This window comes from Musca domestica, unplaced genomic scaffold (assembly GCF_030504385.1).
Source record: "Musca domestica strain aabys unplaced genomic scaffold, Musca_domestica.polishedcontigs.V.1.1 93, whole genome shotgun sequence".
NCBI lineage: Eukaryota > Metazoa > Arthropoda > Insecta > Diptera > Muscidae > Musca > Musca domestica.
The window spans coordinates 2,690,772-2,695,771 of NW_026712442.1; the positions used below are offsets into that span (position 1 = coordinate 2,690,772).

The window sequence follows — 5,000 nt, forward strand, 5'->3', positions numbered from 1 at the left end:
CAAAATGTCTAGTCATCACTCTAGTGACTTATCCAAAGAAGAGAAGACCAAAATATAAAAATCTAACCATATCCATCCGCCCTAGTTACATATGGTGATACACCAAATAAACGTAAATTGCCAAAGAAAAATGTCTGAATTGACTAACATAATATCTATTTCGAATAGCTATATTGTAATAAAGTCATATCAGACATAAAAAGAATTTTTAATTTTTTATGAATTTTTTCGCCTTTAATACTGTTGATAAAAATCAAGAAAAAATCATAATAAATTGAAAATTACATGAAAATTGCCAGGAAATGATGCATAATGATCGCTACTTAATGTAGCAACATTATGCCGAACAAATTTTTACAATTTGTTCAATGTACGATTTTTAAGAATTTTTTATGCCATTTTTGGAAAATATTAAAAAAATCGAAAAATATTCATGAAAAATCGAAAAATGCACATAGAAGTATAGAAAACGGCTTAAATGATAGCTATTGATCAATGCTATCAAAATAAAATGAAATAACTTGGGTAATTTCAATGTGTAATTTTTAAGAAATATTTTTCGTATTTTTCAATAATATTTATAAAATGGAAAAAAATTCACCAAAAATCGAAAAATGCTCGTAAATTGCCAAAATCTAGGCATAAAAGATCGCTTCTACATTGGGCTCTTTTATGCCAAAAGAATTCCATTAATATTTCCACTTTTCTATTTTTTATGAATTTATTTTGTAGTTTTTCAATATATTAAAAACAATAAAATATTCATAGAAATTCGAAATGGGTAAATATTGTGGATTTTCTTTGATAAAACAATGTAAAATGCCTATCTAAATTATTCCTGAAAATTTCATAGAAATCGGATAATAAATAAATATTTTAGAAATAAAATATGATGAAAATAATATATATTATTCATCGATTTTCTCTATAAATTGCCAGAAAAAATGAAAAAAATTTTAAATGTTGAGAAAAAATTTTTCTTCATTTAAAATAAATTGCCCGTGATTGCCAGTGATATGAAACAGAAATTCTTTTTCAAATATCTTAATATTTGAATATTTTATTCGAATATTTGTGAATATTCGATTTTTCAAATACTCAATTGTGCAATTTTGTACGGACCGCACTGCATAACTATCTATAGGTATACGTGTCGTCTCATGAAAAAATGACCATGTACCGAAGTCATCGCAACTCATTGGGAGACCACGAACGATGACTAGAAACACCATTTTGGTGGTTGCTAATGATTTGTTCAAGCGATTTCGATGAGTTTTGTGATGAAATAACACTAGAAGGAATATGGATGTCGCAGCAGTCCGTCGACTGGTAGTTTGGTTTGACTACTAGTAGAATGCGACCTGTTGTTGGTTGGTAGTATTCTTTCATACAGTGGTTTTGTGTAGAGCATTCGCGTGTTCTCACCACCCAATTCTATAAATTCAAACAAAAATTCATGGTATTCTTCCTATTGTTATGAGCATGCTTCATTAAGTTGAGGCGTTCCAAATGCTTGAATGGTAGGAAGCGAGCTCTATCCGATCGTCAGGTCGATGTGTGCAGGCTCGTTAATATAGCACGGAGAGATTTTTGATGGTTTTCGAAAATCTCCACACAAAAGGGGCATAAAAACGAAAATATGAAATTCTTAATTTCATATCAATATCAAGTATAGTAAGTTGAAAAACATACTATGCTGCAATGTTTCAAAGTAATTTGAAATAAATTGCTAAAAATATTGAGAAAAATACCACAATATACATCTTTTTGATAAAATCTTAAAGACGTTTGCGCGGCAATATAGCTGGCTTCGTTTTGATTTTTCATTAAGTTGTTGAAACATGGAAAACAATACAAACAAAACATTATTCTGGTTGATCCTGCCAGTAGTTATATGCTTGTCTCAAAGATTAAGCCATGCATGTCTAAGTACACACGAATTAACAGTGAAACCGCAAAAGGCTCATTATATCAGTTATGGTTCCTTAGATCGTTAACAGTTACTTGGATAACTGTGGTAATTCTAGAGCTAATACATGCATTATAAACACGGACCTTTGGGACGTGTGCTTTTATTAGGCTAAAACCAAGCGATCTTTGATCGTTTATATGGTTGAACTCTAGATAACTTGCAGATCGTATGGTCTCGTACCGACGACAGATCTTTCAAATGTCTGCCCTATCAACTTTTGATGGTAGTATCTAGGACTACCATGGTTGCAACGGGTAACGGGGAATCAGGGTTCGATTCCGGAGAGGGAGCCTGAGAAACGGCTACCACATCTAAGGAAGGCAGCAGGCGCGTAAATTACCCACTCCCAGCTCGGGGAGGTAGTGACGAAAAATAACAATACAGGACTCATATTAGAGGCCCTGTAATTGGAATGAGTACACTTTAAATCCCTTAACAAGGACCTATTGGAGGGCAAGTCTGGTGCCAGCAGCCGCGGTAACTCCAGCTCCAATAGCGTATATTAAAGTTGTTGCGGTTAAAACGTTCGTAGTTGAACTTGTGCTTCATACGGGTAGTACAACTATAATTGTAGTTTGTACTATACCTTATGTATGTAAGCGTATTACCGGTGGAGTTCTTACATGCATAGGTACTTGTATTTATGTATGTTCCTCCTATTTAAACCTGCTTCAGTGCTCTTCATCGAGTGTTGTTGTGGGCCGGTACAATTACTTTGAACAAATTAGAGTGCTTAAAGCAGGCTCCAAATGCCTGAATATTTTGTGCATGGAATAATGAAATAAGACCTCTGTTCTACTTTCATTGGTTTTTAGATCAAGAGGTAATGATTAATAGAAGCAGTTTGGGGGCATTAGTATTACGACGCGAGAGGTGAAATTCTTGGACCGTCGTAAGACTAACTTAAGCGAAAGCATTTGCCAAAGATGTTTTCATTAATCAAGAACGAAAGTTAGAGGTTCGAAGGCGATCAGATACCGCCCTAGTTCTAACCATAAACGATGCCAGCTAGCAATTGGGTGTAGCTACTATCATGGCTCTCTCAGTCGCTTCCCGGGAAACCAAAGCTTTTGGGCTCCGGGGGAAGTATGGTTGCAAAGCTGAAACTTAAAGGAATTGACGGAAGGGCACCACCAGGAGTGGAGCCTGCGGCTTAATTTGACTCAACACGGGAAAACTTACCAGGTCCGAACATAAGTGTGTAAGACAGATTGATAGCTCTTTCTCGAATCTATGGGTGGTGGTGCATGGCCGTTCTTAGTTCGTGGAGTGATTTGTCTGGTTAATTCCGATAACGAACGAGACTCAAATATATTAAATAGATGCTTTCAGGATTATGGTGTAGAAGCTTTTATAGCCTTCATCTGCGACCGCAGTAAAATGCGTTAGTGGTTGAATGTGTTTATAGAAGTGGAGCCGTACCTGTTGGTTTGTCCCATTATAAGGACACTAGCTTCTTAAATGGACAAATTGCGTCTAGCAATAATGAGATTGAGCAATAACAGGTCTGTGATGCCCTTAGATGTCCTGGGCTGCACGCGCGCTACAATGAAAGTATCAACGTGTATTTCCTAGACCGAGAGGTCCGGGTAAACCGCTGAACCACTTTCATGCTTGGGATTGTGAACTGAAACTGTTCACATGAACTTGGAATTCCCAGTAAGTGTGAGTCATTAACTCGCATTGATTACGTCCCTGCCCTTTGTACACACCGCCCGTCGCTACTACCGATTGAATTATTTAGTGAGGTCTCCGGACGTGATCACTGTAACGCCTCGTGTGTTACGGATGTTTCGCAAAAGTTGACCGAACTTGATTATTTAGAGGAAGTAAAAGTCGTAACAAGGTTTCCGTAGGTGAACCTGCGGAAGGATCATTAACGTGTTCCAACCGTATAACAAAACAAACTTTTATTCTCCATATTTTCCTCTGCATAGAAGAAATTTGGAAATAAAGTTAAAAACAAGAAAGAAGAAGACCAATCATAAACTTTTTTCAATGTACTGGTTTACAATTCGAAAGAATATAAAATCATACATTGGCATAGTTGTAAAGAATTTAATTATTCCATGCAACTATTCGATTTAACTCAGTGTACTGTTTTGATCTTCATTGATCGAATACATACATTGCATAACAAAAACATACAATTACAGTTGTACTTATATTTAATATAAGTTAATGTCCTTCTTCTGTTTGCTCGACATATACCACCGAGTGGAGAATGTCGATGTCAAGCGGTTGTTTGGACTAAGACATTCGCAACATAAATTGTATGTATAAAAAACATAACTTATTGAAGAAATTGATATATGCCAATTCATTTTGGTGTATTTTTGATTTCTTTCAATAAAAACAATTTTGACTGTATACACAAAACACAAAATAAATTATCACTCTAAGCGGTGGATCACTCGGCTCATGGGTCGATGAAGAACGCAGCAAACTGTGCGTCATCGTGTGAACTGCAGGACACATGAACATCGACATTTTGAACGCATATCGCAGTCCATGCTGTAAGGTACTTTAATTAATTTTAGAGTGCTGCTTGGACTACATATGGTTGAGGGTTGTAAGACTATGCTAAATAAGTTGCTTAAATAATCAAATCATCAAATGATTTGTGTTTTGAGCACATGTTATATTACTGGATTCTGTTCATCATTTGATGATGAATAAAGAATTCATAATATTAATAGTCAAGATAGAATACCTCATTGAAAAAATCCTAGTATTTTCTCAAATACTTATATATTTTTTCAATCGATTGAGGAAGGTCTAGCATAAAATGATTTTTTTATGAAACTAGAATTGTCTCTTTTGAATTGAAAAACGAAAATTTCATATACCGAAAAGAAAGGATTTTTTTCATTTGAAAATGATGGTGTTTCTATTTAATGTATAACTGAATAGTATCTGTTTTATACAACCTCAACTCATATGGGACTACCCCCTGAATTTAAGCATATTAATGAGGGGAGGAAAAGAAACTAACAAGGATTTCCTTAGTAGCGGCGAGCGAAAAGGA

The 5,000-nt window shown here is 35.1% G+C and overlaps 3 non-coding genes across 3 annotated transcripts in view; all 3 read left to right on the forward strand.

Moving 5' to 3' along the window:
* Positions 1-1,867: 1,867 nt before the first annotated feature.
* On the forward strand, positions 1,868-3,851 carry LOC131807033 (small subunit ribosomal RNA). The gene has a single exon (XR_009344274.1). It is a non-coding gene; the product is annotated as a small subunit ribosomal RNA (ribosomal RNA).
* A 515-nt stretch (positions 3,852-4,366) lies between these two features.
* Positions 4,367-4,545, forward strand: LOC131807044 (5.8S ribosomal RNA). The gene has a single exon (XR_009344284.1). It is a non-coding gene; the product is annotated as a 5.8S ribosomal RNA (ribosomal RNA).
* A 353-nt stretch (positions 4,546-4,898) lies between these two features.
* Positions 4,899-5,000, forward strand: part of LOC131807040 (large subunit ribosomal RNA) — a 3,920-nt gene continuing 3,818 nt past the window's right edge. The window contains exon 1 of the ribosomal RNA XR_009344281.1: positions 4,899-5,000. This exon is cut by the window's right edge and continues 3,818 nt beyond it. This is a non-coding gene — a ribosomal RNA (large subunit ribosomal RNA).